At 35.1% G+C, this 15,937-nt stretch overlaps 1 protein-coding gene across 3 annotated transcripts in view; it reads left to right on the forward strand.

Moving 5' to 3' along the window:
- LINGO2 (leucine rich repeat and Ig domain containing 2) overlaps nt 1-15,937 on the forward strand; it is a 1,121,960-nt gene that overhangs the window by 216,867 nt on the left and 889,156 nt on the right. For 2 of the 3 annotated variants that reach the window (XM_041760400.1, XM_041760401.1), the window contains exon 2: nt 3,773-3,869. The exons of the other annotated variant lie outside the window; for it this stretch is intronic. The gene's annotated coding sequence lies outside the window, so the exon portion shown is untranslated. The remainder of the gene's footprint in view (nt 1-3,772; nt 3,870-15,937) is intronic. 3 annotated transcript variants of the gene reach the window in all.

The following is a 15,937-nucleotide window of genomic DNA, read 5'->3' on the forward strand; positions in this document are numbered from 1 at the left end:
TCATGATCTCAGGGTCATGGGATGGAGCCCCATGGCAGGGTCCCTGCTCAGTGGGGAATCTGCTGGAGGGAGAGTCTCTCTTTCATTCTCCTTCTGCCCCACCCACTGCTTTCTCTTTCTCTCCCTCTTTCAAATAAATAAAGAAATCCTTTAAAAAGGGGGAGTGGCCCTGTTCAGTGGGGAGTCTGGTTCTCCCTCTGCCTTTTCCACTTCCCCTGCTTGTGCTCTCTTGCTTTTTCTCTCTCCTTCCCTCTTTCAAATAAATAAAAATCTTTAAAAAATAAGGGGGGAGGGGCAGCGGGGGAGCCAGTTCACCTAATGGTATACTTGATGAAGTAGTATAGGTTATTATTTTCATAACACCCTCTGAATAAAATATATTTTTAATATTATGTGTGTTCGCATGTGAAGTATGCGTAAGTCACTTTTGCTGCAAACCGAAGTATGTGTTGTCTCAAGCAAAAGGACTTGTGTGATGGGTTGAATTGCAAGCTGAACTAACCAGTTTTTCACTTAACATCATTTTAACATGAAAATTTGACTTATAGTAAAACCAGAGTTATTGAGACTTGGATATTTGGTATATATTTCTCAAAAATAAAGTGTCCTTGTCACTTCAAGGAAAGCAATCATTTTGTATTTCTATTTGTTGCTAATTAACAAATTAGAACTTACAATTGAAAATTAAAATTTTTGAAAATATTTCCTATGCCACCCCACACTTGACAACTTCTCAATACTTAAGGAATTTTCTGATGAGATTGGTAGTAATATTAACAAATGTATATTTTTGTACTATGTAATTAAACTATCAGTAATTTGAAGATGTGCATAACTGTGCCATTGGCTTGGGGTTCAGGCACACTGTTCACATTATAGTTCTAGGGCTCATTAGATATCTAAAATGTGACATATAATTTGTTTTCAGCTTCAATTCTCCATTCATAAAATAGATCTAATGTACCCTCTTTTCAAAAAGTTTGGTTATTAAATGAATGAATATATATGTTAAGATACAACATATTGTAGCAACTCAATAAATATTATCACTCTTTTTATTAATGTAAATAGTGATAACTATACCTGTTTTATGGGCCTTTTTGGATATTAAATAATACTATAAATGGAAAGTATCTCAAAGAATGTTAGGTTCTTCATTCTTTCTCTTTTCCCTTTCTCCACCCCCCTTACAAACTAAAAATAAAACATACTTTCTACAGTCAGGAAAACAAACTACACCTGTTTTGTTTTGTTTTGTTTTTTAAAGATTTATATATTGATTTTAGAGAGAGAGAGAATGCACACACACAAGTAGGGCAGGGCAGAGGGAGACAGTCTTCAAGCAGACTCCTTACTGAGCACAGAGCCTGTAGTGACACTCGATGCCAAGACCCACAAGATCATTACCTCAGCCCAAACCAAGAGTCTGATGCTTAAGGGACTGAGGCACCCAGGTACCCCAACACTTTTTTTTTTTAAGATTCTATGTATTTGAGAGAGAGAGAGAGAGCCAGGGGAAGGGCAGAAAAAGAGAGAGAGGGAGAAGCAAATTCCCCATTGAGCAGGGAGCTGGATGTGGGGCACAATCCCAGGATTCTGGGATCATGATCTGAGCCAAAGGCAGACACTTAACTGACTGAGCCACCCAGGAACCCCAATACCTGCTGTTTTTTAATAAAGAAAAAATGTAATATAAAAATAGTTTGGATAGCTGTTGGAGAATATGAAGAGGCAAAAGGAGGCCCTGTGGTTATATGGGAATGTGGCTATAGGAAGCAACTCCACCCCTAGGGTTTGGGAAATCAAAGGAAAAAATCAGGATATGAGGAGCCTAGGAGAGGGACCCTGCAATTCTGAGGGCCACCCTTGGAGGTGGTGCTCTGTAGCCAGTATTGGATTTTGGGGAGCTCCAGTGGAGAACTATAGGCAGTCAAACTCAAGAACTCAGGAGAGGATGCCAGCAGCCCAGTGCTGGCAACTCTGAGATGACAGAATGAACTGGTTCTGCAAGAGCTCAAAAGTCTGTAGACAGAAACTGATTTCTGCTAACACAGTATAAAGATGATTCCTAAGACAGTACTTGACAGCCATGAACATGAAGGAATAAGTCTTTTTTCCCCTTTCTCCTGCCGGTTAATCTCTCTCCAGTGCCCTCTATTGCAGAACCTAACAGGAAGCCAGCTAGCAACAGAGAAATGTGGTGTGCAGAGACTGAGCCCCAAAATCTCAATGCAGAATATAGAAGCTGGTTTGGGGGCTAGAAGATAGTAGCTTAAAAATGGACAGAATGCCTACCTAGACTCTTTTGTGATGGAAATTAGAGCAGCCCACTTTGTTTAAAGTCTGTACCTGAAGTGAACCTATTAAGAGGACTTGAGTTGTCAATATTATTTGGTGAACCCAGTGGACTCATTTTCATATCTAGTTTTCGGGAAGAGAGACTCATTTGTGCCATCCAGTACAATTGTAATTACTGTTTTTGCAGAAATAGAAATCCGGGAAGCCGCCAGGAGAGTGAAGCAACAGAATGTGTTCTAAAGTGACTAATTTAAAATTGATCACTCTGACATGCCTCCTTAAGCTTGAGACGTTTCACACAATCAGGTTTTCAGTATTTTCGTTAGTGTGATTTGCATAACCAAGATTTTATTTAACTTTTTTGTAGAGGATTCTATTGTAATGAAACCAACATAGCTATTAAAGGAATAGACTTGGGCTGATGAATAAATGTGATTTCATTGTATTCTGTGTGATTGCAGTATAATTTTTTGCAATAAATTTGACTTCTAAGGTTTGTGTGCGTGTGTGTAAGAGAGAGGGAAAGAGAAAGACGGAGAGAGAGACCTAAGAATAACAATCATTAAAATTACTAAATCTTTGCAAGAGAGCATACCTGGGAAATTTATGAATGAGGTCTCAGTTTGCAAAATTGTCAAGGCTAGAATATGAATATATATAGTGAACATATATATGAAACTATGTTTTTCATAATAATTAAAGTGATTAAAGGTAGTGAATAAATATGTTTCAAAATCATATGATGATTTTATTTTTTGCATTCATTTTTTAAAAGGACCTCTACAAGCATCCTAAGAAGAAAAAAGTCCTGATATTCAATTTATTTTTCTTTCTCTGAAATGCTTGCTACAACTTGTTGGGTCTCAGACTTTCTTTCATCTACATGCTTTATACTGATAGTTGGATCATTGATTTTGAAACAGATGACTGAAAATACTCATTTTGATGTGGAAATTGTCTTACAGCCTAATTATTATTTTCTAATGTCTATATTATTTTCTTTTTTTTTTTTTTTTTTTTAATTTATTTATGATAGTCACAGAGAGAGAGAGAGAGAGAGAGAGAGAGAGAGGCAGAGACACAGGCTGAGGAAGAAGCAGGCTCCATGCACCGGGAGCCTGATGTGGGATTCGATCCCGGGTCTCCAGGATCACGCCCTGGGCCAAAGGCAGGCGCCAAACCGTTGCGCCACCCAGGGATCCCTGTCTATATTATTTTCTAATGTCTATTTAAAAATACTCACTCACTTACAAAAACAAATGGGATGAAATTCATTATCTGAAAATACAAGGAATAGTGTCATCAGAGACAGGTACATCAGATGGAATTGTAGATATGCAGCTTGGAAATACATATGTGATTTTTTTTTTCAGAATTAGAGCAAAAGCAGTCAGATGGAATTTGAAATGAGTACTTTTGGAAAGAGTTAAATTTTCTTCTATGTTCCCAAGAGTTTTTGTTTCATTTCACATAGGGAATCTGTTGGAGATGGTTTCAAGATGTAGAACTCTTATATGTGAAGTATCCCTAATGAAGTTGGAACATCCACGTTGAAATTGCTTCATGTTTTGGTAAGATAAAATGATTCTTAATATGTTGGCCTTTGGAGAATGTGATGAGAAGTGTGCTTGTGTATATATGTATGATGTATAAATAAAATATTTTAAAAAGTTTTATAACTCAGTGCACAAATTTGAGATTCAAAAATATCTCTTTTTTGTATTATTTTGCATGCAATAATCATTCTTAAGAGAAGTGGGATACAATAAGGAACTCAAATTTATTATTATTAATTTCTCATTATGTATATGCACATTATTTATGTTAGTCAGTATTTCAACACAACAGCTCCAAGGATAGATATTATTACCTTCACAGTACAGATGTGGAAAATGAAAGTACAGAGAAAGTAAAACCTTGTCTAAGATCATGTCACTAGTAAATGGAACAAGAGTGACTTTACTGTATGCTCTACTGTTTCTCCTGCCATGCTGCCCCTAGCATTTTGTCAGGTGAGGAGCCAAAGAATTAATATAGGTTTAGGAAAATACCCTCAAGTTTTAAAATGTAATTTAAAAAAGAGTTGTAATTGCCTTCTCTCAAATAGGAAGCCAGTGTGGAGGAATTTCCTTTATAGTTTTGTTACTCTTGAAAAATAGGAAGATTTTTGTAAGTTGTTGAGTAATTACATTGATGATTTCAAAGAAATCGCAAGTTATAGAAAAACTGACTTAGGAAAATATGTTCTATAATTTTCCCATTTACCTTTGCTATAAAATGAAAATCTTGGTAAGCTTCCCCTCTACAAATACCCTGTCATGGCTGATTACATAGTTTAATGGAACTAGTACTGATTCTTTCTTTATAGCTAACTGGCATATAACTCAAATAACTTGAGTTTCATTTCCTTTTTTTACTTATATCATGAGGTTGTTATACGATTCCACTGAAATAAGACATAATATATGGAAAGCATCTACAATTATGTCTGGCACAAAAATATATATTCAATAATATAAGCCTTATCAAAGAGCTAATGATGTAACAGCTATTAAAATATAAGCCATTATTTTGTTATTATCTATCCATGAAGATTTGTAATTAAATAAATGTTTATGTGAAAGGTTCTCTCCATTCAACATTACATAAATTTAGGGTCAAGTGTATTTTATTCTTGTAGAAGACATTTATTTGGGGCATTTTCAGATTGCTGATTGAAAACTTCAAAATTCCAGTATAATTTAGGTGCATTCATTTATAAATGGCAGAACACAAGCTATTTTGTTCTAGTGACTCAAAAGAGCCATTAGATTAGTTGATCTAACTATCCTACCTGAACATTTTCAAATGAATTTCCTCTAGTGATTGCAAACCAGATAACCACTGTGTCCCTGTAAGTCTGACTTGCTTGGGTTATTCAACAGTGACTGACACCTTGGGAGGCTATAAAGCATTCTCTAGGTGGCCTTTGAGCTTACTTAGTCTTGCTTCTCTATTGGTAATAATTAGTAGCATTTCTGTGGGAGCAGGTACCATGCCTGCATTTGAAGATTACATTTTAACTCTGTGTTGTGAAATGGGAAAAAAAAGCCAATTTTTAATGTGATATTCTGAGAAGTAGCCTTCAACCATCCTCAAGTCCCAATGTGTTTTCACTTTTTGATGGTGCAGTAAAAGCCTATAAAATTAAAGAATGCAATGAAGATATGAGGCTAGAATCTCCAGCATAAATAGACCAAGCCTCCCTCCAGAGCACCATGGAAAGGTATTCTAAGCCAATCTTAAACTATTCTTGGTTAGTTTGCTTTCTGAAAACACCTGCAAAATTGTCCATGTCCTTCCTATACTGCATTACTTCTCCATTCAGGAGTTTTGCATTTAGACAGAAACTCCTAAGCAAACAATCTCAACTTTCTATTTTACATCCAGCTTTGGACTGGGTTAAAAAGTTTTTGTTGTTCTTACAGATAGTATTTTTGTCGCTTATGGCCTGTTTCTCTTTGCTTTTTTCTCTGAAATAACCCTATATTGGCTTCCTGCTTTCTAACTGTAAGATAGTGAGTTATCCTCTTTTAATCTCAGTATTCTCCTCATAATGAGAGAATCATAACAGTTACATTGCAGACATTTAAGGATTACAAAGAATATGTGTACATTAACTACTACTTGGAACATTGCTGATGAACTTACAAGGTAGCTATATATGTAGACCTGCTAGGAGGTTTGATTAACATGTGAGCATCCCAAACATTCATCAACAACTTTTTAGGATCTTCCAGAGTAAGGACAGAATTGATTCAAAGGATTGAAGTGACTCAGGAGGAAGCCTCACTCTGAACTTAAGTGCCTAGACACTAAGCATTTTATTTGCTAATTTTGAGGCCAAGGAAAACAGACTTTTATCTTAAGGTTTGTTCGTATCACGTGTTTGGTTGTGTGCCTTTATCATAACATTTTTCATACTTGCATTTCTAGGCCAATAGTTCTCAAGCTTTAAAGTGTTCACAATAACTGGAGAGCTAATTAAATATATAAGGTACAGGATACTGTTGTCAGGATCTTATTTTCATGGAACAGTCTGGGTTGGGTCTGAAGAACCCATATTTTATACATTATTATTTAGGCCAAGAACAATCCTGACATATACCATTAACTAAGACTTATTATTTTTCTTTCTTGAAACTTTAAGTTTTACATAATCTTAATTCTGAAGTATTATTGTTGTAGGTCAAAATGAACAATTTCACTAAGTAACAGTTAAGACAATAGCTAAGAAAGAGTTGAGCTTCAATAATAATTCTCTGCACTTATTTGCCAATAGATGACTTCGTAAAGATTCTGATTCCATGGACATATAAGAAGTTGATAGAACAAATAAGGGTTAAATAAACAAAATAGTATCTTAGTTAATAATAACTGGGGTTCTGATTTGGCTACTGCTTATTGGAAACCTTCTAATAACCAGTAGCTTTCATATGCGTTAGTTTATCAAATCTTAATTCTAGTCCTTCTCAGTATTTAATAATACCATTCTACAGATTAATAAAAATAGATGTATAGAAGTTACTGTCTCATCAGTTTATGAAGTTAGGAAATGATAGGGCCAGGACTCAGTTTTGGTACCATATAGGTGTGCATCCCATACACCTGCTTCATTAATCCTAAAATAATTCAATTTTTCAATCATGAAAGGTTTTTGTTTTATGGCAGCCAACAGCATAAGCACGTATGGGAACAGCCTGTATTTGTTTGTTTAAGCTTATGAACACTTAATTCACCCTCACCTGCTTAGTTAGATTTTGAAAGGCATCAGTAGAGTAGGCTTATTTCATCTGCTCTGTAAATTACTCAAAAATTTTCTGAAAAAAAAGTCTCCCATATCTTCTGCAAATTCTTGTTGTTTTTCACCAATGTGCTTCCTGATTTTCATCAATTCTGCTGAGTGTTTGAATATCCTTTCTCAGTTAAAGTGACTATGAGAGATTTTTTTTTTTCTAAGTTCAATAGCTGGACATATGGTATTCATATGAATGAAGTTTCTAGTCTCCTTTGTATCAGGTTTGTCTGTGTGTCAAAGTTCTAGCCAATATAATATGAAGTACAATAATTTGTGCCACTTCCTGGTCATGTCCTTACGAGGCAGATATGTATCTTCTCCTCTTTCTTCCTCTAATAACTTGGAAAATGAATGCATAATTGGATGCTCTGCTGAATATCTTGTATCATGCAGACCAGGACAACTATCTGAAGGTTTCCTGGCTTAATTTATAGAGTAGAACAGTCTAGAATTGCTTCTCTGCTGAATGTTGTATGTAAGATAAATAAGCTTCACTTGTTTAGCCATTGCCATTGAGCCATTATACATGGTGGTATATATATATATCCTAATGAATTGATGTATTCTTTTTTGTAAATGTGTTACCCATTGAATGCTTGACACACTGTGATTCCTTTGGGAAGTCAATCATAGCCTTAAAAGAAGCACAGGGCCCTATATTTAATAAAGAACACTCTAGTGGTTACCCAGATATTGTATTTCTAGACTTTAAACCATCTCACCTTGCCCATCTTATTCCTTATACTGTTCTCCTGACCACCTTTCTCCAGCCTTGTTTTTCTATCAGTTGAACTTCTTCCAGGACAATACATAATTGTTACTTTTTGAACTTTCCTTGCTATGGCATCTATCTTTCATGCATTCAGTGTCAAGAAGGCAAATATGAGACCATAGGAATAATGAATTTGAGTAGAGCTTCAGGTCCTGGCCCTGCTTAGAAATATTCAGAGTAAACTTTTAAAAAAATATATCAGGCTACCCAAATACAGACACCATGAAGTGGACTTTTTGATTTCTGATACCTAGATAATAGTGTTCAAATCCACACAACTGTAAGATTTTCTTCATTGCCCTTTGCCTTTATCCAACCCCTCATCTGGTTTATCCTCATTTGCATAGAGGACAAAACTAAATTTTATTTCTTCACATTTGTCTCCTTTATTTTAGAGAACATTTTAAATCTATAGTTATTTCCATAGTAGTATTAGTGTCCTATGGATGCAGTGTTCTCTCAGCTCCATAATGTAGTCTTGAGTTATTCTTTAGTTACATTTCTGCTACAGAGAATGCTCCCTATGTGCTCCCTACAACCACTGGTTGTATTTACAGTCAAGAACCCTGCCTGAGATCCCTTGGCTCTTTGCCCCTGAATACTGTAGTTTGTGTGCCTTCTTACTAGCAGACTGTATGCTTAATATGTGCCTCATACTTAAAATATCTCATGGTTGGTTGTGTACTACTATGGTGGTATATTATTATTTTCTTTATCACTCCCTTGATGCTTCTTCTATTTTTGATCATACTTGCTGGTACTTTCAACTCCATGTTCTACATACAGTATCTCATTTAATTCCCTTAAACCACTGAAGTATAGGTAGAATGACTGTACTTTAGTTATTCACTTGGCAAACATTTACTTAGCTCTTCTTTCATGCATTATGTTTCAGGCCAAGTGAAGGAGAAGTCAGTTGCTCACTCTCTAAGAGGAAAGATCAATAAAATTAGTAAAAAAAAAAAAAAGCCCCCACAAAAACAAACAAACAAACAAACAAAAAACCAAAATACTTTGTAAGTGTAATAGTATAAGATTTAAGTCTTAGGGGTAGAGAGCAAGGCAGAAAAATACTCAGTATTACTGGAGGAGGAAGAAGGGGTGAAGGTAAAAAAAAATTGTTTCATGGAAATTCTACTTCATTTGGATGTAGAAGTATGAGGCAACAGTCTCAGACAGATTAAATGATGTATTCCAGGATGGCACAGCTAGTTAATGGCAGAAGAAGGGCAAGGATCCACACTCAGGTATTCTGAAGTGCTAGCCCATGGGATCAGCATTCTTGCTGCATAGTTCTTTGAATTTTGGCTATTTTTGTAATTGAATGCTATCCACAAGTTGGTACCCCACCCCCATCCCCCATCACTATTCCCTTTGCTTCTCAGCACTTGCTTCTCAGTTATAGTTATACTATAACTTATGTGGCAGAGATGATATACAAATTCAGATGTTTTTCAAGGAAACAACTTCCAAATCTTGAGCTTCCATATGGACTCTTTCCTAAAAGTGGTCCAAATGAGATTCCACTTCTGGTCTGCCAGTTCTGCTTTCCACCACCCCTTCACAAATGCTCCTCTTTCACTTTGCAAAACAAAGGCAAGCTTCTCACTCTAGGCATTACCTCCCAGGCTATACCCTCCTGGGAATAAACACCTCAATGATAATCAACCAAGGGAAGATCCAAGAATAGAGTGTGGCCTCCAGAGGGACAGTTCCAGGAAAGCAAAAGTAAGTAGTAAAGGGAACAAATAAAGGAGGAACACCTGATTTCTTTCAGGTGGCAAAACTTTGTCAATGTTATTGTCTTAACCTACCTGTTGTCTGCCACTTGATCAGCCTTCTTGGTCAGCCTTCTTGATCCACCTTACCTTCTTTCAGACTCCCTCTTGAAGATGGAAGTTTCAAATAGTTATAAACCCAAAGTTTTAAGGTTTTAAGGAATATATATTTATAGCATATATCAAGTATGTAATAGCCCAAAAATTACATGCTCTAGAACTATACAAACATATGCTAAAGTTGTATTTGATGTCAACTTTACAAATGTGTGTTTATGTGTGTGTGTGTGTGTGTGTGTGTTTTCAAAATTATTTCAAAGAAAATATATTTGAAGACCTCCTCCTAAGTGTAGTTGCTTTTCTGGGGCAGCTGCTGAGGGAGGGTAGGAGGAGACATATCCCCAGATCTTCATCGCTCTCTACCTCTAAGCATTTTCAGGCTTTTTCTTGATGTTATAGGATATTTGCTTTTTGGATAATTCAAACATTAATATCAACTCTTAGAAGATAAATATCACCCAAGTGTTTTACAATGCTATTATTCTGTTAATTTACCTTCATTTTTTTTTCATTGAAGAAATTAATAGGTAATACATAGGTCACTAATTTATCTGAGTTTTAAAATGTGATGCATATAAAAGGTTTCGGGACCTATGTATCAAGTGAGTGAATAAATGAGTGAAATAAATGAGTTTATCCTACTGTAAAAAGCAATATAAGAGGTTTAGATTTTTCTTGAGAACATGAGAGCAATTATACTATCATATGTATAAGTATTTGTCTAATTTTGAAGATTTACTTTCTGATTTAGTGAACTTTAACTTGACTGGGTTTATCACACAGTATTAGATAATTTAACTGCATAGTATCATTATCATGTAAATGCCAAGGAGGTACTTGTATTGTCATTATATATCGCTCCGAGCTATATCACACAATCACTGAGAAAGGAATATGAGGAGATCCTGTTTCTTCTCAGTTTTGAAGAATGACAGTAAAATTGTGATTGCAGCATAATTAAATCTGTATATCTAGATGCTAATAAATTCCCTGCTGTCTTAGAATTCAAAAGAAGTGTCAGGCCTCTCAGCCCTCTCTGGCATTGGTCACAATCTTTTTTTTTTTTTTTTAATAGCTTTTGCAGCTAATGACTAGCCTGAAAATTTTCAAGAGAATTTTGCCACTTTATATCCCATATTAAACTCCACTACTGAATCAGCTTATTTCCCTTCAGCTGTATTTTTTTTCACTTTCTTTTCTCCTCCCACCCTCTCCCTCTTTCTCTTATATGTGGAGAGGAAGAGTGGTGGTAATTTGGGGTGAAGATGTAGATAGGAGTGTTCCTTTTAGGATGCATTAGTCAATTTTCTTCTTTTCAGGGACATTTAAAGCAGGAAGTGCATAAATAAAATTAATTGCATAACTCTCTAGACACCTGTCAAAATTTTGACATGTGCAGTCCCTATAATTGGCATTGTATATTCAAAGTAAGTTTTGCAAACAGCAGGAGCACAGGCTGCATTGAGAACTGCCTGTTAAATAGAGGCAATCTGCAGTAATGGAGGGTCTGTCAGCAATCCTTCATAGTTATAGCAGTCACTGGCCAGAGTTTTACAAACCGCCTTCCTTATTCCTATTTCTTGCACATGTACACATACAAAGTTTTAGGGCCTGTTTTATGATTTCATTAGCCACTGCAATCTTGTTAAATGTCATGGCATATAACCAAAATAAAACAACTGTTAGATAAGATAATACTAGCTTCAATGACAAACAAACCCTAAGATATTTAATAGCTTAAGCACAATAGAATCTTATTTCTTAGTCATTTAAGTAAAAAAATAAGGTGGCTGGTACATGATCAACTCTTATTTAAGTAGATATTCAAAGATCTGGGCCCTTCTGTCTTGTGGCTTGCTGTTTTCAAAATATGACTTTCAAAATCACCATATTTTGTTTCATTTAGCTGGTAGAAGGGGAAAAGACATAAAGAAAACACACAGGGGTTTTTTTGTGGACCAGTCTCAGAAGTGGTAGATCAAGCTTTTACTCAGGTTCCATTAGCCAGAACTCACCAATACAGTGGAGACTGTGAAAAATAGTCTACTTACATATTTAGGAAGGACAAAACATAGTTTGGGCATATAGCTAACCAGAATCATGTAAGATTTTGAAACTGCAGTCATCAGTAATTGTATAGAGTGGAAGAAGATGGCCAAAAGTATAGGCAGACACAAAGGAATGGAGAAATTATAAAGTGTAACACAGTACTTCATTAATGATTTTTATAATCCTTACTGATTTACTTATGCAGAGTGAAGAATGTTGACTTTTATAAACTGTTGACAGCTGAAACACAGGCACAAAGAATGCTGGGCCCCATTAATAAAGCTTAATTCTTAAAATGACTAAAGTAGAAGGTCTATTTATTATTCTATTTCTGAATCTAGATGGGTTGTAGAGGACTACAGGTCTTAATAAAGATAAATACCAGCTTTTAGCTCAGAATTCAAAAAGGTAGGGATAGAAATGTACTGCAGTCATTCATTCATTATCCAACACACATTTATTAAGTATCTTCTATATACCGGGTACTGTATTTAGCCTTGAAGATAGAGAAATTAATAAGATAGAACCTTTGCTCTCAAGAACTCACATGTGAGTGAGAGAAGCAAATCTATAAACTAATAACTACTTATGTTACCACAGTTGCAATTCTATGAAGGTATAGTTGGGGAAGTAATTACCTTTGCCTAAAGATATCAGAGAAGACTATGTAAAGGAGATACCATTTAATCTGGGGCTGAAAGTATGGGTCTTTTCAGGCAGAGAAGAGACATTTAGAGAACATTAAACCCATAGTCAATTATATGAAAAAGCAATGCAGCCCAGGGGAATGAAGGAACATGGCATAAGCAGTAGTGGGAAGTCCTTTTGCATGTCTGGAAAATAAAGGCTTTATAATAGGATGTTGGTGTCTGGGGAAGCCAGTTTGTGAAAAATGACATCAATCTCCATGGCAAATGGAGTAGTTGGTCTTTGAGAGAGGACCCAGCAAAGGGAAGAGTGAATGACTATTTCTTCACTCTCAGCATCTTAGAGTCTAGCCTTCTAACTGCAGACCATAAGGCACTCCTCCTTACTCACTGCATGGTCACTCTTTCTGCACCACATGTGTTCCCAGGCAACTGTGAAAGGAATATACAGCTACATAGATGAAATTTGTTGAAATTAGATAAGTAAAGGAAAATAATGAAAAAAAAGTTTGTTGACTTTAAATATAAGTTGGCCTTAAATAAATATGACAGATCACAGTGTCCTGCTATTAAACAGTTCCTATTTGGTGGTTTAATTTCTTCCTGAGATCTGTGATGGGTTAAGACTTTGGGAGCTGTTGGGATGGAATGAATGTATTGTGCTCCAGAAGGATATGAATTTGGGGGGCTAGAAAACAGAATGTTATGGACTGAACACATTCCTTCCAAATTCATAAGTTGAAGCTCTAATTCTCAATGTGACCATATTTACAGATAGATCCTTAAAGAAGTAACTAAGGTTAATGGAAGTCACAAGGATAGGGTCCTAATCCAATAGGAATGGTGTTCTTAAAAGAAGAGACACCAGGAGTATGTATCCACAAAGAAATGCTATGTGAGGACACAGGGAGAAAAGGTGCCAGTCTGTAAGCTAGGAAAACAAGCTCTTATCAGAAACCAAATCTGTCAGAACCTTGGTCTTGGATTTCTAGCTTCCAGAACTATAAGAAAATGAATTTCTATTAAGCCACCTCAACTCTGGTATTTTGTTACAGCAGCCCCAGCTGACCAATACAATGTGTTTAAATATAACTGATTAGTTATGTGATAATAATAAAAATAGTATTATGTTTTAAATATTTCATTTATTTATTCATGAGAGACAGAGAGAGAGAGAGAGAGAGAGGCAGAGACAGAAGCAGAGGGAGAAGTAGGCTCCATGCAGGGAGCCCAGCCCGATGCAGGACTCGATCCTGGGTCTCCAGGATCATGCCCTGGGCCGAAGGTAGGTGCCAAACCACTGAGCCATCCAGAGATCCCCTATTAGTAGTATTATTAACCATATATCAAGCCCTATATGTACAGTATCTCATTAATACACTCAAAAAGCCTTGATGATAGTTATTGTTATCACTATTTTATAGAAAAAGAAGTTCAGGCCAAATAGGAAAGTCCCTGTATTCCCACGCAGTGGAGAACTCATTGTTTTTCCGCAATAATATAGCTCCATTTCACCATCTGCAAAGAGCTTAACTTCTCTAAGTTTCAGTCTCATCATTCATTAAGTGATAATGATATGTATGCTGCCCTCTTCAGAGGATTATTTGCCTGGTTTAAATAAAATGACAAGCAAACACATTATATGCACTCAAGTTATGAATATCCTCATCAGCATCACTATCATATTTTTGCGACTTATTTTGTCCACTCAAATCACTGACTTTTCACAAGACTTGTCTCAAGACATAACAATACCATTGTCAAAGTACCTTCCTTCAGAATTCTCACATGTAGCTTTTGTTCTGACTGCTGACTTGTCATTAAAAAAAGGGTATGAACTTAAGGCTTTATTGTAAGCATTCTTTTCAGGTGGTGAAAGATTAGTTTCCTAATGATTTCACTGAATTTTTACCCCTGAATGATATTAATAGAAATATTGTGTAAACTTATTTGTATTGAATAAAGGACTGAACCATGAAAGAAATTGATTGGTCTTAATATTAATTTTATTCATGTTGAGTTCATACCTTTTTCTGCTTTGCTATCTGTCTTTGTAGAACAAAATACTTATTTTGTCTAATAGGATTCTATTTTTGTACGTTTTAATTAGCTACTAGAATGTAGTACTTTGTTGTTTTTCTAATAAAGTCTACCAGTGTCTCTTTTCCTTATAAAACTATAGCTTTTTTTGAACTTTATTTTAACAGAAGTTTTTCTAACCAGAGTCAAAGATTTCGATTTCTGGCGAACAACTGAATTATAAAGTAATCAGATAAGCTTAACAACAAGAAACAACTTTTAAAGATGTTAAAACTAATGAAGATTAAAGCTCACACACACACACCTTATAATTAACCCCTTTATGCATCCAGAACACATATTCCTTGGTCTGGAATTGGTTTAGAGTTGGTCTGGAGTTGGTTTAGATATAGCTGCTGATTGTTTTTTACCAAATGAATGTGAACAGAATCCTCATTATGCATATTTTGATTCTCATCATTAATATTAAGAATTTAAGCATTCCTACTTTGTATGTAAACATAACAAAAAAATTCCAAGTATTTGTATACATCAAGCCTTATCATATATCGTTACTTAACTTTTATGCTGCTTCTTCCTCACTATCCCAATCTAAATCTCTTTCTATATCTTAACTGTAGAAGAGCCACAAAATGTAATAAGAAAAAAAAAATAGGTCAAATAACAGAGTAATGCACTGTGAGCACTTTTTAGCACATAATGGTTTGACAGTTCTGTTTGAGATCACTAGTAAGGATTAAAAAAAAATCATGCTGTTATCCCATCTGAATGTCTTCATAATTGTAAAGGTATTGAGAAATTTGAAAAATGAAAATCCTTTATCATGATTAAGGTGTTAATCCCTTCCTTAACATCAGTTGCTGAAAATATCTCGTAGGAATTTGTAGGTCACAAATACATGCATATCCTCTTTTGTATTTTTTGTATTTAATTTGAGAAAAAAAAAGTATTTTAAAATAAAAACTCAAGACCAGTATTGATGATATCATTCTTTGGGATTTTTGACATAGTTTCTCTTAAAGTAAGAATTATAAAGCAATGTTATTATTCTTTAGCAAAATCAAAACCAGTATCAAACCTCAGATCTCAGAAAACAGAGAACATTCTACTTTAAATGGACAGCATTGTTATCATGATGGATTTATTTAGCAGACAATAGCTCTATTACTGAGACAATCTGAATTAATCTGAAATTGAATCACCCCTTGTAGAACTGGGGAAATTGAAGCAATTTTAGATTAAGACACATAAATATCATGCTGTAAAGTTTAAATTGAATTCAAAATAAATTGAACTCTTTCTTGTTTTACTTTTATTGTTTTACCTTTTTATCCTTTTCTTTGTTTCAAAGAACAAAGCTAACAGGAAGTTTTTTAAATGTAAAAAGTGTATGTACAGTGGAATACCAAATATAAATATCTAGAATAAAATATACCTGAATTTTTTAGCAATTGAA

This window comes from Vulpes lagopus, chromosome 7, assembly GCF_018345385.1.
Source record: "Vulpes lagopus strain Blue_001 chromosome 7, ASM1834538v1, whole genome shotgun sequence".
NCBI lineage: Eukaryota > Metazoa > Chordata > Mammalia > Carnivora > Canidae > Vulpes > Vulpes lagopus.